General features: G+C 44.8%; 1 long non-coding RNA gene across 1 annotated transcript in view; it reads left to right on the forward strand.

Moving 5' to 3' along the window:
• LOC120526904 overlaps positions 1–27,181 on the forward strand; it is a 94,215-nt gene that overhangs the window by 38,060 nt on the left and 28,974 nt on the right. The window contains exon 2 of the long non-coding RNA XR_005633229.1: positions 1,811–2,366. This is a non-coding gene — a long non-coding RNA (uncharacterized LOC120526904). The remainder of the gene's footprint in view (positions 1–1,810; positions 2,367–27,181) is intronic.

Here is a 27,181-nt window from a genome sequence, read left to right on the forward strand (position 1 = left end):
ATTTACATTTGCAAAACATTTATAATTTTTTTGTTTTCTCTGTAACTTTAAAAGCTTAACTATCTGTTATTATTTCTTTGGCATTTCCTCTCTTAATTATATGCAAATAATGACAATTTATAACAAGCGGAGTAGACGCCGGGGTAAATGACACTGAATGCTGACAGGTTGTAAAGAGTTTAGTGTCAAATCAATTAGCATGCTCATTAGTAAATAACAGCTTAAACAATCAAAACACCTGGAAAAACAGAAAAAAACGATGATGGTGAAAATCTTGCATAAAAACGTAAAAAACAAAAAATGATCTCCATGGAATATGCAAAAATACTTGCAACATCCCAATAATAATTTAGCAAGCCCAGTTTTGTCATTTTTTTTATTGACATCAAGACACACAAACTAGGAAACAAAAGCTTGAATAAGTAAAGCAGGAGCCCACTTCAGAGCAGAAGCTGGCTGTGATGAAAACCTGCGGCCACATAGGAGTCTCAGGGTTGACCTTGAGAACGACTGACCTCGGTGACCCACACACTGAGTTCAAATCGGGGTTACATTAAAGCTTGTGTTAATATTGTTCTCCCTTGTTCACCACCATCGATGACATGCACTCTTGGCACACGACAACAGTTCTCAATAGTCCATCTCTCTCTGGAAACACTCTGAACTTGTGCATTATTTAGATAATTATATTACACTAGCTGTGTAGGCCTGTGCTGTAAAATGCCCAGAGTCCTAGAAACTATTGAATTGATGCCAGGTAATTGAAAGGAACTACTCTGGGCATCTCTCTCCTAGGAAGATTTGCTTTGCCAGCGTGCTTGCATCACTTGTGTATTAGCGGCTAAGTGACTTTGTCTTTCTTCTGAGGTTTTGTTTTGCTGATGTGCTGGCCTCGCTTGCATATCCTCAGAGGTGAAGCCCTTACCCCGACTCCACCCCTCACTTCCGGACAGGACAGACACACACACTTCAACGTGCAGACATTTATACACAAGATAGCTGTGCAAGCCTGTGCTGTAAAAAGTCTGGGATCTTTAAAACTATTGAAATTGTCAGAAAAAAAATTGATATGTAGAGATATCAGGTAATTGAAAGGAACTGCTCTGGGCATCTCTCCTAGGAGGTTTCATTTTGCCAATGTGCTTGCATCGCTTGTGCATTATGCGACTAAGTGACTTTGTCTTTCTTCGGAGGTTTCGTTTTGCCAGTGTCCTGGTCTCGCCTGCATATCCTTGGAGGTATAGTCCTTACCCCGACTTCACCTCTCACTTCCGGGCCGGACAGACAGACGCACACACTTCCACACATAGACGTTTATATACAAGATTACTTGTAAATGTTAGCGGGGAATCATGGGGAACTGTTTAAAGATAATCGTTATACTTCAGTATTATTGATTATATTAGCCTTGTCATTTTTTTAAAGTAACCTAGATCTGTGGTTCCTTAAACCTTATAGTGCCACAAAACATTCTAGCAGTCCCTAAGAGCTGTATGTCATTATACCTTGTGTCAGCGGTAGCTACTGGAAAAATCTGCAAAGAGCCTGAATTTGATGCAATGCGGACTGCTTCTCTTACTGCGCTGATCTGAGCTAAACCTAGGAAGAAAGAAGATGTTCCACCATCTGCCATGACAGTTACTAAACACCTCTGTTGTTTAATGCATGCACTGTTGCAGTCTTCACCATGCATCTAGTTGTGTGCATTCACTATACTATATGATGTATTAACATTATTGGGGATATTTTAAAATTTTATTTTATTACCTATACGGGTAAACAACTAAAGTTTATTTTTCTTTCTTTTTAGGTGGTCACAAAATTAAAATGACTTTGTGATGATCTACAATTCCAATCAAACAAAACCTGTGACTGTGTGTGATTCTTAGAAGTTACAGATTGGAACATGAAGTTATGTTACCCTGCAGACATAACTTCCACTTTTGAAAAAGTTTAACTTATCACTTTAGGAAACAAATAAAGCAATATTTGATAGTTATAATAAAATAGAAGACCCAAAGAAGAAAATTAAAGTTTGAATAAAAACAATTAATAACTTCAAAACTTAAATGACCAAATGAATGATGCAGAAAAGAGAAATGAAGGCAATATAAACCAGCTAAAATTTATTGTGATAAATCATTTAAAAAATGTCATTAGTTAAATTTGAAGAATATACTCCTAAATGTTTGGATGATCCTAAAAAATGGCATAACACAAGACAGAGAGGAGGTCAGACCAGATTGGAATATTAAGCAGATACAAAAACTATCTTGGTGAAATATTGGAACAAATTGGCTCCTGGCTGACACAGTGAGGCAGATGAAGTAAATGGCATCCTCTCATTTGGGAAACAGCTTATACAGGTAAGTGTTTGCTGTTTTATTCTGTGTCTGTACATCAGTTCTATTTCAGTTTAATCTTCCAGTGGGGGAGCAGATTATATATGTATATATGAAGCAGATTCAGTATATATGAATCTGAATATATATATATATATATATATATATATATATATATATATATATATATATATATATATATATATATATATATATATATTTTTTTTTTCCAGTGAAAGTCCTGTGTGTGTGTGTGTGTGTGCGTGCGCGTGTGGGTGTGTATGTATGTGTGTATGGAGCAGTCAGCTCTGCTCATACACAACCAAAGCCACAGGAGTTGGCATGAATTCTACAGAACATGTAGAAGCTTATACAAGTGTGACTTGCTCTTGGTGAGATGGCACGTGAACGACTTTTACATTTTTTTGGCTTTTGTTTGCATGCACCTCACTTCTCCTTCAACCCAAGCAGAAAAACTCAGCTTTGTGGTACATGCACATTGCACATTCACACAACGAGCTACCATATGTTTGCCTGAGGCAGATTTCAGCCTGTCCCACTCAAATTGTGTCTCAGCTACACTTGGCTACATGTCCTTCTTGGATAAGATACGACCTGTCTTGGCCCACTTAGCTGATGCCTCTGCAAGTTCACTAATACAGTAAAACTCCTAGGGAGACTGTGGGTTGCCTTTTGTCAGTGCAAGGCATAAAATCCTGCAGATATAGGTCAGGAATCTCTGTTCATTTTGACATCAAACATGAAGATGAGAAAAAAATGTAATCTCAGCGATTAAACTGTGGCAGGATTGTTGGTACCAGATGGGCTGGTTTGAATATTTTTGTAACTGCTGATCTTCTGGGATTTTTCAAAAAGAACAGTCTGAAGAGTTTATTCAGAATGGTGTGAAAACTGTAAACCATCCAGTGAGCAGCAGTTCTGTAGATAAAATCACTATGTTGATGAGAGGGGTTAGAGGAGAATGGCCAGACTGGTTTGGGCTAATAGACAGGCTACAGTTACTCACATAACCACTCTGTACAACTGTGAGGAGCAGAAAAACATCTCACAATGCACAACATGTGGAGCGTAAGGTGGATGGGCTATAACCGCATAAGACCACATTGAGCTCCACTTCTGACAGCCAAGAACAGAAAGTTGAGGCTTCACAGGGCACAGACTCACCAAAACTGGACAGATGAAGACTGGAAAAACACAGCCTGTTTTGATAAATCTTAATTTCTGCTGAAGCATACAGATAGATGGGTCAGTTTGAATCTGCGCACCCAACCTGCCTTGTGTCAACAGTCCAGGATGGTGTTAGTGCGGTAATGTTGTTGGGAAGGTTTTTCTTGGCACGCTTGTTACAATAAATCAATCAATCATGGCTTTGGCTTTGAATGCCATGGCCTATCTGTGTATTGCTGCTGACTATGTGCATCCATTCATGACCACAATTTATTCATCTTCTAACAGCTACTTCCAGCATGACAATGCACCATGTCACTAAGCAAAAGTTGTCTCAAGCTAGTTTCATGAACATGACAAGGAGTTCAGTGTTCTTCAGCGGCCATCACAGTCACTGGATCTGAATCCAATAAAATACAGTTGGGATGTGTTAGAATGGGAGATACACAGCATGAATATGCAGTTGACAAATCTGCAGAAATCGTGTGATGCAGTCATGTCAACATGGACCAGAATCTCAAAGGAATGTTACCAACATCTTGTGTAATCCATGTCAGAATGAACTGAGGCTGCTTTGGGAGCAAAATGAGGCCCTACCCAGAATTAGTATAGTGGTCCAAAAGATTTGTTTGGTGAGCAGATATACACACATATTCCACAGCTAGAGTATATAATCAAAAGGTCTCTGAAAATAATGAAGAAGGCCACTCATTTCCACAAGGAAATGCAGGAAAAGTATCACAGTAGCGGGCTATATTGCCACACCTGTACTCCAGTATGGCTAAGCCATATTGAAATGTGGTCACTGTTATCATAACTGGACTGGATCAGAGCCATTAAGTGCCAACTGTCCTATCTTGCAGAGTCTGTGTCCTAGGACACCTCCTGTTGCACAGAGAGCAGAGTATAATTGAAAAGGCACTGAAGGCTTTGCAGGAGTGAAATGTATTTCTTCTGGGGACTGATGTTTCCTACTTGGGACACACTGAGGTCACCAAAGGAGAATTTGGCCTGATTACCCTTGAACATAATGGAGCCTGGCCCATGATGTGATGGTAAAGATGCTGTGACAGTAAACTTAAGAATCAGGTAAACCACCTAATAGGGTCCATTCAGCCTGAAACTTATGAAAATGGCCAAAACAACCAAGAGAAGTGATTAAGTGGAGCTAACCAAAGCAGAAGTTAGCTGCCCCCCAGAGCTGGTGTGGGCTCCTCTTTGGGAAGGTCAGATATATGAACTGTTTCTTGTGTTTTTTTACCCATTCCTTATCCACCTTCTTTGATGCACTGAAAACCTACTTTCAAAAATCTCAGACATATTTTGTTGTCTGTTTTATTTAAAGGAACATGAACTTTCACTTAAATCTCTGTTTCTCTCTCTTTCTCTCTCATGCCTAATTTTCAAAAGACCAAGCACTATTACCTGCTTTAATTTTTTTTTTTGCTCAGACTGCACCGCCTACGAGTTTCCACTCTAGCAGTAATAAAAGGCTCTTTGCTGATGTTTGTTGATTGCTTCACAATGAAGCGTTTTTAATCATTCAATCAATCAGACCTTATTAAAGTTGGTGCCTTTCCTTGTGAATGCATTTATCAAGGCATCAAAAAGATTTCATAGATGATGGAATAAGACGGAGCGTAACATATCACTACATTATGTTAGCATTTCATTGATTTCTTACTTTAAGACACTAAATAAATATATCTCTTCATTCATTATCCAAAACTGATTCACCCTGCTGTTTAGGAGTACATTTTTTATTTTTATTTTACAGCCCTTTGTATTTTTTTTCCTGCCATAATTGAAGAATGTAGCCACTGAGCAGCAGATCGAATTTCTGTTTACGAAGAATATATTAAAAGCACATTTTGCCATCCATTTTGCATGTTTGCATGGGGACAAATCATGTGTTTGTCAGTTTTCTGTCTTGATGGAGTAATTTTCTGTTGTTGTTCAAGTTGCTACTCAGACGCCCTCAGATCACAGTGTCTGTATTCCTAATACGCCTTGTAATTGCATTTTAATAGATAATTAAACTGAAGTCATAAATCAACTACAAACACATAGGCAGAGCTCTGGATGAGGTTTCAGCTCTCTAGAGCATTATAAACCAATATTGAAACGAGTCTTAATAAAATGCATATGACATTTGCAACTTCCAAAAATAAATGCTCCAGCTCCTAGTATCCCCTTCCAGGTTGAAGGCATCAGGTGCTAGCAAGCATTCTCAGAATTACTTCTTCTCAGCTCCTAAATTGTGGATGCACATAATGATGCCCTTTGGGTTGAGCAGTGCAGATGAACGTTTCAGCGATCATTGGAATAGGGGCATTTTTTCATGGTGTGTTAATGCCTCATCTTTCACTGCATATATATATTTGTCACAAAAAGCATGATGAGACATGAAAGGGTTTGGAGCAGCCACCCACATATTATATCCTGGCTGCAAAGAGGAGGTAGGAGTTCTTTACTCATGTGAGTCAAAAACAGAACTGAATTGCTGCATTAAAATGGCGGCCTTTAAAAACACGCAGTGGAAGTGATGTCATCAGGGCTGGAACTGGAAGTGACATCATCACCAGCGCCAGGACTGGAAATGATGTCATCGGCAGCACCGGAACTAGAAGTGATGTCATTGGTAGCACTGGAACTGGGCGGGATTTCCTGAGAATGGTCTGTAAGAGACAATCAGTGCACCTTGCCGCCCCCTGGTCAGGCATGGAATTACTTTTATTCAGGCCCTTTAGTTGCCTCCTAATCGCACGTATATATATATGGAAGAGAAGGTCTGTGATACGGTTTGCATATTTGCAGCTGGAGATCCACAAAGGGAGAAAATGAATCACGTATCAAAAGTAGTTTTTTATTCCTGAGCTTTCAACCCCTGCCAGGGGTCTTCATCAGAGGATAATGCTTAGACTTACAAGAATCAATGGCAATATATAGCAAAAAATTACGTGGTGGGGGGGGGACGTGGTGGCTAAGTCAGTGTGGTCAGGAGAGGGTATTGGGTGTAAAGTCTTGTTTATTCTGAATATGTTCTTCTTAATTTTGCATATGCTGGATTTATGTCCAAGTGTCTGTTGATGGCGTTCTCATTTGATAACCAGGATTCAGCCAGCTCTCTGACACTTTTCATACTGGCCTTGATTTGTACATTGTCCCAGTTAAATGTATGTCCTGTTGATTTAGTATGCGTATATAGATCAATGATAGTGAGTCCTTTCTTCTGACGCCAGAGAGCTGGCCGAATCTTTGTGGATCTATATATATATATATATATATCTCCATCCATCCATCCATCCCAGAGATGCCAAGACTTCCCTCTCCCAGGCCACTTCTTCTAGCTCTTCCAGTAGAATCCCAAGGCGTTCCCAGGCCCTTCCCTGGGGCCTCCTCTCAGTTGGACGTGCACGGAACACCTTACCAGGGAGGTGTCCAGGAGGCATCCTGATCAGATGCCCGAGCCACCTCATCTGACTTCTCTCGATCGGAGGAGTAGCGGCTCTACTCTGAGCCCTTCCCGGATGACTGAGCTTCTCACCCTATCTTTAAGGGAAAGCCCAGACACCCTGCGGAGGAAACTCATTTCAGCCTCTTGTATTCGCGATCTCGTTCTTTCTGTCACTACCCATAGCTCATGACCATAGGTGAGGGTAGGATTGTAGATCGACTGGTAAATTGAGAGCTTTGCCTTACGGCTCAGCTCCTTTTTCACCACGACAGACCGATGCAGAGCCCGCATCACTGCAGACGCCGCACCGATCCGCCTGTCGATCTCACGCTCCATTCTTCCCTCACTCGTGAACAAGACCCGAGATACTTGAACTCCTCCACTTGGGGCAGGATCTCTCCCAACCCTGAGAGGGCATTCCACCCTTTTCGGCTGAGGACCATGGTCTCGGATTTGGAGGTGTTGATTCCCATCCCAGCCTCTTCACACTCAGCTGCGAACTGATCCAGAGAGAGCTGAAGATCACGGCCTGATGAAGCAAACAGGACAACATCATCTGCAAAAAGCAGTGACCCAATCCTGAGTCCACCAAACCGGACCCCTTCAACACCCTGGCTGCGCCTAGAAATTCTGTCCATAAAATTTATGAACAGAATCGGTGACAAAGGGCAGCCCTGGCGGTCCAACTCTCACTGGAAATGGGCTCGACTTACTGCGGCAATGCGGACCAAGCTCTGACACGGTTGTACAGGGACCGAACAGCTCTTATCAGGGGTCCGGTACCCCATACTCGGAGCACCCCCACAGGATTCCCAGGGACACGGTCAATGCCTTTTCAAGTCCACAAAACACATGTAGACTGGTTGGGCAAACTCCCATGCACCCTCAGGATCTGCTAAGGGTGTAGAGCTGGTCCACTGTTCACGACCAGGGCGAAAACCACACTGTTCCTCCTGAATCCGAGGTTCGACTATCCGAGGGACCCTCCTCTCCAGAACCCCTGAATAGACTTTTCCAGGGAGGCTGAGGAGTGTGATCCCTCTATAGTTGGAACACACCCTCCGGTCCCCTTTTAAAGAGGGGAACCACCACCCCAGTTTGCCAATCCAGAGGCACTGTCCCGATGTCCATGCGATGTTGCAGAGGCGTGTCAACCAAGACAGTCCTACAACATCCAGAGCCTTAGGAACTCGGTATCTCATCCACCCCGGGCCCTGCCACCAAGGAGTTTTTGACCACCTCGGTGACTTCAGTCCCAGAGATGGGGAGCCCACCTCAGAGTCCCAGGCTCTGCTTCCTCATTGGAAGGCATGTTAGTGGGATTGAGGAGGTCTTGAAGTACTCCCCCACCGACCCACAGCGTCGAGTGAGGTCAGCAGCGCACCATCCCCACCATATACGGTGTTGACACTGCACTGCTTCCCCTCCTGACGCCGGACGGTGGACCAGAATCTCCTCGAAGCCGTCCAAAGTCGTTCTCCATGGCCTCCCAAACTCCTCCCATGCCCGAGTTTTGCCTCAGCAACAACCAAGCCACATTCGCTTGGCCTGCGGTACCTATCAGCTGCCTCCAGAGACCCACAGGACAAAAAGTCCTATAGGACTCCTTCTTCAGCTTGGCATCCCTCACCGCGGTGTCCACCAACAGGTTGGGGATTGCCGCCACGAAAGGCACCGACCACCTTGCGGCCACAGCTCCTGTCAGCCGCCTCAACAATAGAGGCACGGAACATGGCCCATTCGGACTCAATGTCCACCACCTCCCTCGGGACGTGGTTGAAGTTCTGCCGGAGGTGGGAGTTGAAGCTACTTCTGACAGGGGACTCTGCCAGCCGTTCCCAGCAGACCCTCACACCACGTTTGGGCCTACCAGGTCTGACCGGCATCTTCCCCCACCATGAAGCCAACTCACCACCAGGTGGTGATCAGTTGACAGCTCGCCCCTCTCTTCACCCGAGTGTCCAAGACATATGGCGCAAGTCCGGACACGACCACAAAGTCGATCATCGACTGAGGCCTAGGGTGTCCTGGTGCCAAGTGCACATATGAACACCCTTATGCTTGAACATGGTGTTGTTATGGACAATCCGTGACAAGCACAGAAGTCCAATAACAAAACACCACTCGGGTTCAGATCGGGGGGGCCATTCCTCCCAATCACGCCCTTCCAGGTCTCACTGTCATTGCCCACGTGAGCATTGAAGTCTCCCAGCAAAGCGAGGGAATCCCAGAAGGTATGCCCTCTAGCACCCCTCAGAGACTCCAAAAGGGTGGATACTCCAAACTGCTGTTGGTAGCATACGCACAAACAACAGTCAGGACCCTTCCCCACCCGAAGGCAGAGGGAGGCCACCCTCTCGTCCACCGCGGTAAACCCCAATGCACAGGCTCCAAGTCGGGGGCAATAAGTATGCCCACGCCTGCTCGGCCCTCACAGGGGCAACTCCAGAGTGGTAGAGAGTCCAGCCCCTCTCAAGGAGATTGGTTCCAGAGTCCAAGCTGTGCGTCGAGGTGAGTCCGACTATATCTAGCCGGAACCTCTCAACCTCACGCACTAGCTCAGGCTCCTTCCCCTTCAGACAGGTGACATTCCACGTCCCAAGAGCCAGTTTCTGTAGCCGAGGATCAGACCGCCAAGGACCCTGTTGCATACGATACGAGAGCGTACAGGTGCAGTTTTTCTCAGAAAGGCGTTTATTTCCGAACCCCCAATCCCGCCACACGCTCAACCTCTCACCCCAAACACTTTACGGCCAACAAGAATACACTGTCGTAAAATGTACATATTGCAGACATAACATTTCCCCCCTCCCCCACCAAATACAGTGACTCCCAGAAAAACATAACATAAGGCTCGAACTTTCAGAAGTAATTGAAATAGTACAGAAGTATTTTTTTTTCTTTTTGTGCGCTTCTTCCAAAACCCAAAGGTCATTCTAAAGTCTGCTTAACTGTGAAAATCAGTAAGGAAATCTTTGAATCTGGCTGGCCGAAGTTCTGACGCGTTCAGGTCTGGAGATGGTTTCAGTCAGAGGTTGTAACACCTCAGGATCCACATTCTGCATAGGGACCAATGATCCTGCAGTTGAATCGAGCCACTCTGGTGTAAAACCTGAAGAGTCACAGCTTGGCACTGGTGGTGCAGGTACCTTGGAGGCGGCTTGCATGCCATCGGGAACCATCAGCCAGACAAAATGTGGCAGGTCCTAGTTGGCTTATTACTTGTAAAGGAGAAGACCAAAAAGATTTCAACTTATGTTCTCGATGTGGCCTCCACACCCTGACCCAATCTGATACAATTATGTCTGGCATTTTAACCCTGCGTGACCTGTCAAAATGTTGCTTCATTTTATTCTGGCTTTTGTACACCCTGTTGTGTGTATGCATTGCAGTGGGCAAAGCTGGTTGGGCACGGAGCGATCCAGTGGAAGCTGAAGTTCACGACCAATCATAAGAGCTGCAGGTGAACTGCCTGTAGTTGAGTGCTGTGTAGCTCTGTAGTGAAGAAGTGTCTGGAGAAGTGCAGAGAGAAATGTGCATCCATCTGCCAAATGTGCTCTAATGCCATTTTTTAAAGTTTTATTTAGACGCTCTACCCCCCCATTGGCCTGAGGGTGGTAGAATGCTGTGCGTGGTGGCTAATTCCTTTACTCATCAAAAAGCTTGTAAATTCAACAGAAGTGAATTGTGGACCATTATCTGTTGAAACAGCCACTGGCAACCCCCAGCGAGCAAAAATGGACTCCAAAAACTCGATCACAGCTCTGGTTGTAACTGATCCAACTGAGGCTACTTCTGGCCACTTAGAGTGTAAGTCATATGCCACAATAAGAAAACGCTGATGATGTGGAACACCATGTAACTCACCGCAGATGTCTAGCTGTATGTGTTCCCAAGGCTTAACAGGCCACTGAACTGGCTGCAATGGGGGTGTGGATGGAGGACCCATTTTACCGCTAAGAAGGCAAGCAGGGCATTCCTTGACCAGAGCTTCAATATCAGCATCAATCCCTGGCCACCACACAAGGTTGCGACATCGTTGCTTAACACGGACAATACCCAAATGGCCCTCATGTGCCATAGCCAGGACTCGTGCCTGGAGAGACCTTGGAACTACTGTGCAGAGACCACGAGCAACACAGCTTTCATTCCAGCAAGTGAGTTCATCCTTGACACGATGGAATGGCGTCACCTCAGCCGGTACTTGAGTAGGCCACCCTGCCTGATAAAAGTACGAAGCTGAGTGAGCACAGGGTCTTGCTCTGAGGCCTGCTGCAGCTCCTGGAGTGACACCGTGGCCTCTAGAGGTGTGTGAAGAAGCTGAACAAGTTCAGGCTCAGCAGAATCAGGGCAGGGAGTCATGACTGGAGGAGCTGAGAACCGAGACAGTAGGTCAGCCACCACATTGTGGCGCCCGGGAGTATACTGGAGTTTAAAATTGTACTGCTGGAGACGCTCTGACCAGCGGTGCAGTCTTAGTGGCCTGTGACCAGAACCAGATATAGAAAGCAGTGCAGTGAGAGCTTGGTGGTCAGTTCTGAGTGTAAATGCACGGCCATACAGATACATGTGCCACCGTCGCAGCCCAGATACATGCCAGTGCTTCTCGCTCACTAACTGAGTATTTCTGTTCACCTGGGCTAAGAGCTCTAGAAGCAAATGCCACAGGTTTCTCAGTTCCCTCCTGAATCTGAGACAGTACAGCCCCAAGAGCAGCTCCAGATGCATCACATGTGACTAAGGTGGGACTATTGAGGTCAAAGTGTGCCAGCACAGGCGGTGAAACAAGCTGAGCCTTTAGTAACTGAAAAGCCTCTGTGCAGGCTGGAGTCCATGCCCAGGAGCATCTTTCTTCAAAAGTTGACGTAAGGGTGCAGTAGTGGAGGAGTATTGCGGCAGAAAACGTAGATAGTATGCAGTCATACCCAAAAATGAAGCAACCTGTGCTACTGATGTGGGCTCTGGAATTCTCTGAATTGCCTCTGTGTTAGACTGGAGTGGGTTAAACCATCTGCAGATAGTTGGAAACCCACAAATTCAATTGAAGGTGCAGAAAATACACATTTATCACCATTAAGAGTGAGATTATGCCTGGCCAGAGCTGAAAACACTCTTTTGAGACGCTCATCATGGGTAGAGGTTGTGGGACCATGTACAACTATATCATCAAGATAAATGACAACCCCTGGAATCCCTGCCAAGATGGTTGACATTATCTTCTGAAAGCAACTCGGGCCTGAACTGAGTCCAAATGGCATTCTAGTATATCGGAAAACCCCAATGTGAGTGACAAATGCAGTCAGGTCTCGACTGCTGGGGTGGAGTGGCACCTGCAGATATCCTTGACGGAGATCTAACTTTGTAAACAAACGAGATCCATAAAATTGTGTAGTTAGCTCCTCTGAAGTTGGCAGAGGGTATTTGTCAGGAATGATTGCCTTGTTTACTGCTCTTAGATCGACACAGACTCGTAGTTCCCCTGACTTTTTTGCAACAACCAAATTGGAAATCCATGGGGCAGCATTAACAGGTTCTATAATTCCAGCCTCTAGGAGGCGTTGCAGTTCAGCAGATACCCCGTCACGAAAAGCCAGTGGGATGCGGCGTGGTGGCTGGATGACAGGAGGCACAGTGAGATCTAGCAAAGGCTGGTGATGAAAGGCAGAGAGACAGCCAAGTCCATCAAAAAGTGATGGCCACTTCTGCTGCCAAGGGAGCAGACATTAAGAATTACAGATCCACTAGTGTCAACAAGGGTAAAACCAAGGCTGTTAAAAAGATCCAGGCCTAAGAGGTTGGCACCATGGCGGGAGACATGAAATGTGAATTGCGGAAGAAACTTAGAACCATAGCGTACTGACAGCTCAACTGAACCCACAATGTCAATCTTAGAGCTGGCATAGCCACAAAGAGTGGTGACTGGAGCAGATAGCTGGAGATCTGGGAAAAACTTCTTCTTAGTCTTTAGATTTAACAGAGACACTGTTGCCCCAGTATGTAGCAAAAGCGGAAGACATACGTTGTCTAGTTCTACTGTGCAGGTTTTAAAAGATGTATGCCTAGATGTCACATTATGAATTGTCACAGGCTTTGACGATGCCGGAGGGGAACGCAAACTTTCGCGAAGTGATTGGCCTTCTTGCAGCGATAGCATATCTGACCCTGGCAGGGCAGCTCTGCGCTCTCGTGGAGTGTGATTTAGAGCCACAATTTCCGCAAAAACGCTGGGGTCTTGGGGGAAGCTGTCGCGTAAGCTGCACACTGGGATCCTCGTTGCAGTTGTCCGAGTCTTCTGTGCATTGCAGTGCTTGAGCCGCGTCTCCTGTCACTGCTGAGGAAGCAGGAGATGTGTCGAGTTTGGCGGCGAACTCCGCGGCAGACTCGATCTGAAATGCAATGTGGATTGCCCGTGATAGACTTAAATCATCTGATTCTAGCAAGAGCTTTTCGCGGACTTTTGGATTGTTCGTGTTCTCAGCCAATTGATCCCTAATAAATTCATCTTGCATGTCTCCGAACTTGCATAAACTGGCTAAACCTCTTAAGTTGGCCACGTATTGGTGAACCGATTCGCCTGCCTGCTGTCGTCGTTTAAAAAGAATTCGGGGAGAATAACACTTTGCGAGCAGGAGAAGTGCGTCTCCAGGAGAGTCACAGCAGCTGAGTATGTGGCTGCGTTCCCCAAAGTCTTAAACACGCGCTGTCCCTCCGTTCCCAGACAGTGTAGGAGCAAAGCTCTTTTGCGCGCATCACTTACATTTTGCAAGTCAAGAGCCAGGAGGTAAGTTTCAAAAGACTCCAGCCATCGGGACCAAGGCACTGGGGGCTCTCCAGGCAGGGAAAGAAAGGGAGATGGTGGTGGAAGTGAAAATTCAGCCATCCTCGTTGCCAAAATGTTGCATACGATACGAGAGCGTACAGGTGCAGTTTTTCTCAGAAAGGCGTTTATTTCGAACCCCAATCCCGCCACACGCTCAACCTCTCACCCCAAACACTTTACGGCCAACAAGAATACACTGTCGTAAAATGTACATATTGCAGACATAACAGACCCCGCCTTTGGCCATCACCCTACTCACACTGCACCCGACCTCCTTGGCCCCTCCCATAGGTGGTGAGCCCACGGGAAGGGGGACCCACATTATCCATTTGGGCTGCACCCGGCCAAGCCCCATGGGCACAGGCCCGGCCACCAGGTGCTCGCCATCGAGCCCCACCTTCAAGCCTGGCTCCAGAGGGTGGCCTCAGTGACCCGCGTCCGGGCAAGGGAAAATGTTGCCCAAAGTTTTGGTTCATCATTGGAGGTTTGTTGAACCGCTCTTTGTCTCATCCCTCACCTAGGACCAGTTTGCCTTGGGTGGCCCTACCAGGGGCATAAAGCCCCAGACAACAGAGCCCCTAGGATCACTGGGACACGCAAACCCCTCCACTACGATAAAGTGATGGTTCAAAGAGGGGATATATATATGTAGTGAAGGGTTGTAGGTCGTTCATCCCGGCCAATACCCCCATGCCACCAGGTGGAGCCCTCCCTGCAGCATGGAGGTGCCCCAAATGCCAGCAGGGAATTATGGACGTTGAAGTTTTCCTTTACAACCCTGCTGGATACCATGGGGGCCAATAGAGGGCGCTGCAGGGAGGAACAGTGACTATTTTCCCTATGCCCTGGAAGTACATATGGACAAGGGGAATGATGTGCTTCCGGGGTAAAGAAGAAGGTTTTTATCTGACCTGGAAGTGTTCCTAGTCACGTGGACAGAGAAGACAAAACACTTCCAGGGCAAGGACTATAAAAGACTGAAAGAGACACCAGAGTGTGGAGCTGAGCTGGATGATAGGAGGGCAACGCGTCTGGGAGCTGCAGATGCTAAAGGAGGAAATCACTGAGGTATGTGCCGGCGAATTTAATGAACATATTTTTAAAACATCTCATTTAGTGCCGTGCACATACCTCGGAGAACATCAACCGGAGGCTCTGCGGGAGGCAGATAACTCTTCCGAAGACGGCGGTACGCTCTCAGTCGAGCTGGTGGGAAAGATAAAAGACTTCCACATGACGGGTGCCAGCGAGGAACACACAATCCAACCTGGTGCATTGTGGGAAGGAGAAGGTCCGCGTCCAGTTGTTTCTACCTTTGCCCGCAAGAAGATGGACTCGGACATTTTGAAGGGGAAGGGGGAGGCAAGCGAAGCACCGCTCACCCTACAAGAAGGTAAGGAGTGCCGGGAAGTGGTTGATCGGTCGGTTAAAAAATTAATAAAGACAGACCACAGTCCGCCGAAGGAGGCGACCCGGTCCTCCCACATAAAAAACTCCAATTCCCAGAAGCCTTCGCAAGACCCGTCAGAGCACGTGTATGGAAGAAGCGTGCTCATTGGCTCCCAGCCGGAAGGTAAGGCGAATGAGTGTTTAAGCCTGCCTCTGGACGAATTAACTCTTTCGATGTACGGGAATTTGAGAAACTGATCGAGCCCGTGCAAGGCATTTTGCAGATGCTGACAGCGATCCAGAAAATCGTCGTAGACCTGGGAGCGACGGCCGAAGTGCCAATAAAGAAGGTAAAGGAGTACCTGCAGCGATTTGGTCAGGAGCTTTCAGTATTACAAAATGCGGTGGTACAGGTAAGCAAGACCTGTACTGTATACAATAGAGGGTTGCAGAGTGAACTGGGCCTGCGATTAATTAGTAGCGGGTGCCAATCCTCTAGGAACCCTACAAGAGAGGCCGAAACGATAACCGAGTGGCCGGGTGAAGGGCCGATCAAGCCGGAGCAGCTGGATGGTGCTGTCTCTGGAAACGATCCGGTCCTGAAGACCCCGACCCGTGTAATTAAAAAATCAAAAGTGGTTCAGACAGGAAAGGGGCTCTCTTTCTCTCATAGGGAGACCCAAACTGTGAACAAACCCCAGATTAAGAAGGAGATCCCAAAAGAGAAACCGGGGTCTCCTAACAAAGCAGTAAGGGGAGTTGAGAACACAAAGGCGGCGTTGGAATTCTCCACAGCGGAGAAAGGGGCGGAGTCAGCCTTTCCCAACTGCTTTCAGTTCCGCAGAGGGAGAGTAACAAAAGGAAGGAGGCAGTGTTATTATTGCCGAAGGACGGGCCATGTCTACCGAAACTGACCTTGGAGAAGTGGGGATGAAGTGTCTCACTGTCGTGATGTTCCCCCTAGGTTCTCCAGGGACTATCACACACAGAATGATGAAGGTATATCCTCCTGGAGGAAGACTTCCCACTCGGGCAGGCCACTCAGAATCATAATTCTTCGCTGGGGGGAAAGTACTGTGAAGGGTGGCCGGTTGTTCATCCCGGCCAATACCCCCACGCCACCAGGTGGATCCCTCCTATAGTGACTATTTTCCCTATGCTCCGGAAGTACACATGGACAAGGGGAATGATGTGCTTCCGGGGTAAAGAAGAAGGTTTTTCATCTGACCCGGAAGTGTTTTCTAGTCACATGGACAGAGAGGGCAAAACACTTCCGTGAAAAGGACTATAAAAGGCTAAAAGAGACACCAGAGTGTGGAGCTGAGCTGGGTGGTAGGAGGGCAATGCTTCTGGGAGCTGGTGGAGAGTATTATTGTGATCATTATTATTGTATTGTATGAGTATTGTGGAGGAGAGGGTGCGTTGTGCACTGTACTGTGAAAATAAAGTCAATTATTGGACTTTTATTTGGTGTCTGACGTTTGATCGGAGGGTTCAAGGGAGCGATAGCACCCCCTAGCTGTCACAATATATATAATCACATAATCAGAAAGAGGGGGTGCTGCCTACCTTCCCCTCCACAGTTCTGAGAAAACACCCCATGAGGGCTACTGACTGCCCCTTCCAGACAGAGCGCTGTAATGCCCAAGATTTCTGGAAGAGGTCATCTATAGTTCGACTTAGCTGACCATAGGATGGAACATCCTCTTAACCAATGCCAAAGAACAGCTAACCCTTGCCTATTGGGGTTATTTTCTTTTCAGCTACCATTTGCTGTTAAGACTGTACCATCATGCGCTGTTTTTGTTTTAATTTTGCTAGAGAATTAAATGGGATGACCTGGCTGGAATCCCACCTTTTCACATATCTGGGCTTTGTCATTCCCCCACTCAATGACAACATATATATTAGTAATGGAAGGCAGGGAAAGACTGGATTCCTGACTTGAATAGATGGCTCTTTTTTTTGGTGGAAAAGCCCATATAATGTTTTTCCCAAGAGGGATGGCTAGTGTTCCCTTTACTAGACAGGAAAACAAAATGAAAGGACAGATGAAGACTACCTATCAGGAGTGTATACTCCCCCAGTACACTAGCTGGAAGTATCCCTTTGCTCGATCATCAATGTGCACACTTGGTTTTGTGGGTGCTGCCAGAGGGACCTGCAAAAATGGATCTCCTTATTCTGAGGGATCTCCACTTAACCTGGAAGTGCTTCCTCTGTGCAATATAATGGCCCTGGAAGTACACCTGTGTCTAGCATAAAAGGAGTTGCCTCACCTTACTTAAGGAGAGGAGGAAGAGGAGGAGGAGAACAATACTGGCCTAGGGAGCATTAGAGGAGGAATGGAAAAGAGAATTATTGTGGTTGTTGAAAAGCCTGTGAGAAGGTATTGGGTAAATAAAAATTCTTTTGAACACTGTGTGTTGTCTGGAGTTTGGGGTCTCAGATTCATGCTACTGGGCAGAATATATAAACTACTTGAAAAAAGTTCTAAAACACTCCCATTTTTCCAGTTTTTATTGAAAATTAAGTGGTTCCAGACCAGTGAAAAACCTGAAATGGTATAAAGACAAGAAAAATGTTTAGGTTACGAAAAACTGAAACATAATGTAATTTTCAGAGTTACACAAAAAAATCCCTTTTCAAGGAACAAGAAATGGGGAAACAACTCACAACATTTCTGTAGCAATCTATTTTGGCCTTCAAAGTTGATGCAAACAATTCCTGCAGGTGTCCAAACTTTTTTTGATTAGTTGCAAACCCTCTGTATAAAAGCAGTGTTTGAAAAAAGCATGGTGTTACACCATTGTTACCATTACTGAGAGAAAAAGGACAATTAATAAAGGAGGACAGACAGACCATTATAACCCTTATACTATGTCACAGGAGGCCAGGGTCCTTCTCAGGCCAGAACGCCTCTTCACTGCATGGACTGGGGGAGCAAGCCCTGTCAAAACAGTACCTCCCCCAGGACGCTAGATGGCAGCCCCCCTGGGGTGGCAGTGGTGCCCCAGATTCCTGCAGGGAGATGGAGTTCTCTACAACCCTGTTGGGATCTAGGGGTTCTGCCAGGGGGTGCTGCAGTTATACCTGAGCCCGTGTGGGCGGTTCTTCCGACATACCAGGAAGTGCAGCCGGAAATAGGTCATCAGACACCTAGAGCACATCCGGGTGGGCTATAAAAAGAACCAGTATCCTCCACTCTAGGAGCCAGAGTCAGGAGGAGAGGGACTAAGCTTGCCGGAGAGGAGTGGTGAAGATAGAGGGTGAAGAAATGTAGTATTGTGCAGTATTGCGCTTGGGACTGTGTTGTGAACTCGTGGGAATGGGGAAGATAATTAATAAAGGAGGACGGGGAAGATGTTCTCCACAAGAAAAGAAAAATAATAGCACTTTGTTTTGGTAGTGTACATCCCATGTCTGTCTGTGTTGGGTTGAGCATTGGTATAGCGCCATCTACTGGCACAGCAGTAAGTGTAGGTCTTTTGTTTAGAGAAGTTGTTTAGTGACTGCACCTGTGCCTATTTAGGGAACTGAAGTTTGGGGGACTTGTCACAAGCATACAAAGTTTTCTCCACCTTGGGTTTAGTCAGTGAAATTGTGTTTATTTATTTAATGACTGCACTTGTACTTTATTCCAGGCATGTCAAACTCACTACCATTGGTGGGCCACTTCGACTGCCATACATACGTCAGCGGGCCGTACTGTAACAAATACTATTATACTATTATACAAAGTTACTGTAGCTTTCTTTCCAATACTGAAAACTTTAAAAAATGTAACACTTAAAGTTTAAAGAAAAGCTATTTATTTCCATACATTCTCCATACAACAGCGTACAATTAGAGTCTTAGCCTCTTAGCTAGGTCCTTATATTATCTATACTAATAAACGGCAAAGCCCTCACTGACTCACTCACTGACTGACTGACTCATCACTAATTCTCCAACTTCCCGTGTAGGTATAAGGCTGAAATTTGGTAGGGTTATTCCTTACAGCTTCCTTACAAAAGTTGGGCAGGTTTCATTTCGAAATTCTACGCGTAATGGTCATAACTGGAAGCTGTTTTTCTCCATTTACTGTAATGGAGATGAGCTTGAAACCCGTGGGGAGTTTCGTGTGACATTATCACGCCTTTCATGTAATCACGCAGTACGTAGAAAACCAGGAAGAGGCCCAAAAAGCGCTGAAGAAAACATGCATTATATAATTGAGAAGGCAGCGAAACAATAAGAAGCGAGCGAGTCACATATACAACCATATTCATGAGTTCTGCTACTTCGGAAACAAAGCACGGTGTAAACCTAAACTTTAAATTAAGTTCATAGACAGGCTGCCGCTGGCGTTTGTAATTTAGTGCCTACCCATATAAGGCCGTCCGTCAGCGGCAATCCAATAACAAACTGCCACGGGTAAATATTCACGGGTGAAGGACTGTCCTTATGCAGAGGAAGATGAGATGGTCAGGGTGGTGTTTGGCACAAACTCAGCGAAACTGCGAGAGAAAGTTTTAAGTGCGGGACTTGGTAACATTAGATACAGCCATGGACATAGCGACATGGCACCAGCACAGCTGGGAAACTTCGATGCATGTACACGGCGGCTCGTGAACTGGCGCAGTGCACAGACAAAAGCAACAGTTCCAAAGAGCGCTGAACAAAACGAATTACACAATTGAAAAGGCAGCAAAAAATATGAAGCGTCTGATACATACAAGCATATTCATAAATGCAGCTACTGCGGAAACAAAGCACACGGTGGAAAAAGTCAATGTCCCGCTAAAGGAAGACAGTGTAAAAAAAACCTGTGCATGCAGTGTGTCAGGTCTCAGATAAAGAAGAAGATGAGCTGTTTATTGATGCAGTAAGAAACGAATCGATGAATGAAACCTGTCATCTTTACAGCGATTGACAAACACGGAATGTAACTTGAACACAACACATCCTACAAATACGAACCTGATTGAAAGAAATAATGATAATCAAATCCTTGATGACAGCAACACTCAGTAAAACTCACAAAACAATTACTGTATATTGACAGTCATGTTACGTTATTTTTAAAATGTTCCCTTTTCTTTTTCATAGCTTCTTTAACACACTACGTCTCCGCTGCGATATATATATATATATATACCCGATCTACATACTCGAATAATGGATACTTTATTCGCCATCAATGATTGTTTTGGTAAAGCCATACTCAGTGTATTCATTAGATGAACGGTAAAAAAGTAAGAGCGAGGGGAGGATGACTTATTGAGGCATGCAAGCAAAACCACAATAGCACGCGGGCTCGATGTACGAAAAAATATATCTTTTCAAGTTCTATTTACTCCATATGTGTCAAACTCAAGGCCGCGGGCCACATCCGGCCCGGTGTGTAATTATATCCGCCCGAGATCATTTTATATACTGTATTATTGTTATTAATGGCCCGGGATATGAAGCACTGGTAACACAATAAACTACAGATCCCATAATGCAGCGCTTCAGCTGCCTTGCCGAACACTTACCGCTGTCTCTTCAGTCGTTTCCTTACTTTGCGAAGGAAGCAGCTTTCTCAGAGCTTCTGCACTGTTTTATAAACGAACGATATATAAGAAAGTCCTTTTCCTTGCTTCGCCAACGAAGCAGCCTTTTTATTTAATCCACGGGTTCTCCGCTGTTTCATTGTTCATTTATTACGATTTTTATAGTTATTGTGTAGGTTTTATTTAATCCACGGGTTCTCTTCTGTGTTCACTGCGGTGTCTTCTTTCGTTACGAGCTTCGCCAAGGAAGCAGCTTTCTCACAGCTTCTGCACTGTTTTAAAAACGAACGACATATAAGAAAGTGCTTTTTCCTTGCTTCACCAACGAAGCAACCTTTTATTTAATTCACGGGTTCTCTTCTATTTTATTGTTCATTTGTTACGATTGTTACAGTTATTGTGTAGGTTTTATTTAATCCACGGGTTCTCTTCTGTGTTCACTGCGGTGTCTTCTTTCGTTTACGACCTTCGCCAAGGAAGCAGAAACTTACAACCACCGAAACTTTGTAACGGCACAAGACTTCAGGTCACATCTCTACAAAACAACCTAATTGAAGCAACTATATTTACTGGCAGTGCCTCAGGTGACACAGTTTTTATTCCTCGCATCCCCGTTATACCATCTAATCTCCCATTTCAATTCAAACACGTTCAGTTTCCAGCAAGGCTCTGCTTCGCAATGACAATTAATAAGTCTCAGGGACAAACACTACAAAAGGTTGGCATTGATTTGAGGTGGGATTGCTTTTCACATGGCCAACTGTATGTTGCATGCTCAAGAGTGAGCTCAGCACACAGCTTAGTCATATTACAACCAGAGGGCCGAACTGACAACGTGGTATACAGAGAGATCCTTAACAATTAATTTTTTTACATATTTTCGTTCAATCTAAAAATGTTTACTTTTTTATTAATAAAAATATTCAGACAGTATTTCACCGCTGCGAAGCGCGGGTATTTTGCTAGTTATATTCATTGCTTATATAGGAGTCTAACAGTGTGAGATCTATTTCTTTTGTCCCGACACTTGGCGTCTCTTGTTAGTAACCAGTTCGTCAATATCAGGCTTGAAATCTGCAGCTGCAACTTTTATGAGGGATGAAAGGTGCTCGACAGTAAGTCTTGAGTGATGTGGGGTTCTGGTAGCTTTCATTAACCAAAACAATTTCTCACAAAGGTTAAGTGCTTCTGAACATAGACAGTACTCTCGATGCCAGCTTACGGATCTACACATACAGTACGAGGGTGGCAGGTAAGCATACAAGCCTGGCACACCAACTTCGTTGCATTTTGCCTTCAGAATCTGACTACAGTTCAATCACTTCTATTTGGATATTCTTGGGCGCATTCTCAACATTGTAAGAGAACAGCGTAAAGTCCTGTTTGTATGAACTGAAACCATGAAAACGCTCTCTGAATTCACTGCTCAGTAATTCAAATTGGAAAACAAATCCTCCAAAAATCAAATTTTACTTTACTAAGTTTACTTCAAAGTTTATATTGTAAAATAAGCTGATATGCAAAAAGCCCCCTGACCTACACTCATTTTAAAAACTCAAAATCATAAAAATTTGTTAATAAACAACTCACCACTTCAGATCTTCAGCTGTAGTCTGCACTAACTGTTCGTTACAATACTAGCACAAAATGACATAAAACTAGAGCAGAAAAACGTGAAAATTTTACTACTTGTGATGGTCAATTCTGCCCATTGGCCAGTCTCAGCAGCCCAGCCAGTAGTGTAGCCTAGCAGGGGCGGCTCGTGGCGGCCCTGGACAGAGGAAGAATCGGTGGCCCATTCACCCGTCAATGTCAATTTGGTATCTTATGCACGGTGGATGGCCATGTCCATTGCAGACACTGCATAGCCGCCTTGTGTTCATGACACGCTTCTATATGAGTGTGTCCATAACTTGAAAACCAAGTGGTGGCCCATGATATTCTCATTACGGCAGAACGTTATAATACTACATATAGCTTACTGCTCCGACTCTAGCGACATTAGTAAATACAGTGTACTAATTAACAAGAAACACAATGTTTTTTGGCCACATTGCCGTCAGCTATGTCGTTATTTTCTCTTTCTGTTTTATATTCAATATATATTGGCGTGGCGGCCCTGTGCAGGTGCACAGTTTGCACATGCCTAAAGCCGCCCCTGCTGCCTGGTGCCCGCTGCTGCAGCCTAGCACTTCAGTTGTGACGTCACGGCTTATTAACTTTGGTCAAGGCTCGTGGCTATACTAGCAGATGACGTTTCTGGTACCGTAATGCCATGGGAAAACGTGCTTTTGTCAGAAGACAGAAGTAAGAAAAGTGAATAGGTAAGGCCGAAGATGCAGAATGATTCAATCACAAATGACAGTAATCATTTTGCACAAGTTCAGTGCTAACTAGGATCTGTCATGCGGGCCGCACAGATTTCTGTTGCAGGTCGCATGCTGCCCAGGGGCGTGTGTTTGACATGCCTGCTTTATTCTATCATGGTCAGTGGCCCCTCCTTGAGGCCACCAAATATATATATATATATATATATATATATATATACAGTGACAAATGGTGGGGACAGATAGTGAATGGACACAAGGAGTCAGCCATCCAAGAGTGCCTGCTCTCCCGACATGCTTGGGATACATATACATATGGGCATACTGGAAACTGCAGTCCCATGGGTCACCCTTCTGGTTTCCGGGGGAGCTTGCAAGGGAGGCGTTTCCCTAATTTTTGACATTCCTCAACGTCCTGGCAATGCATCCTGATCGTAATGTCCTAATACCTGAAGTATTCCTGGGCCCAGCATAGAATGGGCCATCTCCATTCATTTGTGGAGTCAGAATTAGGAGGATAATGACAATTTTCATCTGGGAGGTGTGAAACAAAGAGGAAATGAAAAGGAGAAAAAGAAATAATAATAAGAGACAGTGGGGCATTAAACCTGTGAAAAGATACTGTGAATAAAATTTCCCTTGTTTGCACCCATATCTGTTGTTGCAAAAATTGTGTCTGATGTTTGGGGCTGCAGTGATATCTCCTAGTGGCCACAACACTGTTTATTTTGGCAAAAAAAAATCCCAAAAACACAGTTTAATATGTAGTGTCAGAAAAATCTTTACAGAGGCTAGTCTAACCTTAGACTGCTGAATGATGTCGGTGGGCCAATTATGAAGGAGGTGATGTGAAAGGGGCAGGTCCAGGAGCCCCAGAACCAGAAGTGATGTCATATGCCCTTGATTTGTTGGTTTCTAGATCTGCAGGGTGAAGGAGAGGACAAGTGTTATAAAGCAGCACCAACAAGTAGCTCAGTGTGGAATTACAAGTCGACAAGCCTTGAAGTTGTCTCTTAGACACACATTTGTGAAAATTTATGTACAGAGGGAGAGAGTTTGACAGCATTGTGCCCACAGTAAAACCACAAGCTGATCCCTCATTCTTCACTATAGGAAATGTACCAGGTATCAAACCAGCATTCTTCTACTGAAACACTCAAAAGTTTTCTACAGGTGTCATAGTTGTATTCATAATGGTTTTATTCTTTGGACGAACAGGATACAAAAGGTAATGGAGTCATCTATGGAAAGTGCTAATGTTGTATCTGCTTTGTCCACCTTGGAAGACTAACTCTGTCCTATTTAACATGAAATAGTGTTGTGGTGTGCAATTTTGTACATAAGTTGATAAATATTTTGTAAGTCTTTATTTGTAAGTCAGACAAAGCCAATGTAATTTTAGTGGTTTATTGAATTGATATGTTTTTTATGTCTAACCCCAACCCTGCGTGTTTAGGATTGGGTCAGGAAGTGAATTTTATGACAGGGTCGGAGGAAGTGCCTAAAACCTGTTGGGCAAGGGACTCTCTCAACCAACCCCTGCATGGAGGCCAACCTACCTAGCTGACAAGCGTCACCTTAAGAAATGGTATTGGGGTCAGGTGTGAAACCCATTGTGTTGCACCAGAATTCTATTGGTTGAAAGTTGGCTGTTTGGCTTTGAACCAGAAGCCATTGTGCACCGCGATGCCCTATTGACTGTAGGATCTGAACAAAGAATGCATAGATTTGGTTGCTTTACCCACCTCCCTTTCTCACACACCATGGACTGAAAAGAAGACCACACTGAGAAGCATGGCTCAGCGGCCATATTGAGACAGGCATGTGGCCTGTCCTGAAGAAAGCTTGTAGCGGTCAGAAGCTGCTAACAACAAACTTTTTTCTCTCCTCTTCGACCCCTGCCCTCCTTTTAAACCCCTCTGGCCACCTTTGACCCCAACAGCCCCTGCAAGGACTGCAGGGAGATGCAGTTCTAACTAATGGTAGCACTGCTACAAGCTGACTAAAAATAATGACTTAACTAGCGACATTTTACCTAACTTACAAGTCTGTGTGCCGCCCTAAACTGCATATCAGCATTTACCAGGTTGTACGGTTGCTAGTGTTCACTTGTACTTTGCTTATTATTATTAGTTTATGAATATTATCAATAATACATTATTCAAGTTGTAACTTAATTCCTGCTTGCCTTTTACTCTGTGTAATTGCCTGAGGTTATAGATTTAGAAGGGAAGTACAATACCTTGTAAACAGTGGTAAGTCTATGGGATTTGAGGCATTCTGACAAAGGCTACACATTAAAGAATACAAAAGGGGAAAGCAGAGTAATATAGAACTCTACCAAGACAAGACAAATAACTTGCTTGCTAAAATGTTGTAAAAATATAAACCTTGAATGTGAAAATGAAATTAAAAAAAAAAAATTTCCATTGACCCCTTCAGTAACCACAAAACTGAAACTATGGCTTATAGTGCTTAGGTTCAGCCTGGGCACCTCAATTGACAAATTTCAAGAATGCAAATCTGTAAGTCTATGACACCCTCTTTTACAAAGAAAATGATTTCCTGCTCAAGAAGAACAGGACCTTGCTGTGAGGGCAGTATGGTGAGTGACGCACCTTATGTTGTGTTAGTTTCCTGTCTAGCAATGGTGTATTATTTGTTCATTTGTATTTTTTCTTGCCCGTGAGAGTTTTCCCACAGCACAGGATTTTAAAAATGCCTGTTCAGGATTATACATCTGTCATTTGATTGGAGTCCTCTTTTTTTCAAACCTATCCATAACCTCCTAGTGCTGACCACCTAACTTACTCCAGCTCTTGTTCACCGCTACCTTTAGCGTCTAGAGCCCACCCTCCACATGAGACACTTTGTGTTGAAGAAGGAGTGACTACATTTCATTCAACAATGTCTTCACAAATACTGTCACATCTGGCCCCTCTGGACTTTTTAACATCACACAGTGGGCCTCCCGCTTCTTAAAACTCCTATCCATTATACTAGATGCAGAGAGTGTCCTGCAATTTACATTTGTGAAACAAAGAGTCAGCTTGACAATTGTTTCAGGGAGTGTGTGAGAGCCGTTAGGATCAAAAACGTCTCCAAGCCTTTTACAGTACATTTCACTTCTTTTGATCTTAACCATACTGATCTGTCTCTTTATGTTTTGTCACAAGGATTCAAAGATATTTATCAAAGTGAAACAGAAGAAGACAGACTTATTTTTAAGCTCAGCGCATATTTCCCCTCATCACTGATGAATGGACTGACTGTTTACCCACAGTCTTTAACTTCTTACCCACCTCCATCTTCTGCCCCTTTCTTTACCCCTGGCCGCTTTCTCTGTCTTCACTACTCTTCCTTTAACATGCATATTCCTGTGTCTGCTTTTATTCAGACATTCATTTCATAAAGTCTTCACCTCTAACATGTAAAGCTTCTTTTTTGTAATTTTCAACTTTGACCTGCTTTTGCATTTTCCATCTGCACACTTTTTCTGGCAGCAAGGTGCGTGAGGCAGAAGCCAAACATGCCCGGGGTGTCAGTCCTTTAGCAGGGCCCACATAAATAAGTCCAATTCGGAATCACCATTGAACTAAGCATTCATGTCTTTAGATGTGGGTGGTTGACCACAATAGACTTGTAAGGCAAAACAAACCTTAAGGAGATGTTGTAATCAGCAATACGTGAAAGTTAATTGAATGTATATGTTAAGTGAAAAAAAATTTCCATCCATCCATCCATTCTCTTCCGCTTATCCGAGGTCGGGTCGCGGGGCAGCAGCTTAAGCAGAGAGGCCCAGACTTCCCTCTCCCGCCACTTCTTCCAGCTCTTCGGGAGAATCCCAAAGGCGTTCCCAGGCCAGCCGGGAGACATAGTCCCTCCAGCGTGTCCTGGGTCTTCCCCGGGGCCTCCTCCCGGTTGGACGAGCCCGGAATGCCCGGAACACCTCACCAGGGAGGCGGCCAGGAGGCATCCTGATCAGATGCCCGAGCCACCTCATCTGACTCCTCTCGATGCGGAGGAGCAGCGGCTCTACTCTGAGCCCCACCCGGATGACTGAGCTTCTCACCCTATCTTTAAGGGAAAGCCCAGACACCCTGCGGAGGAAACTCATTTCA

The sequence above is a fragment of the Polypterus senegalus genome, chromosome 3, assembly GCF_016835505.1.
Source record: "Polypterus senegalus isolate Bchr_013 chromosome 3, ASM1683550v1, whole genome shotgun sequence".
Lineage (NCBI taxonomy): Eukaryota > Metazoa > Chordata > Cladistia > Polypteriformes > Polypteridae > Polypterus > Polypterus senegalus.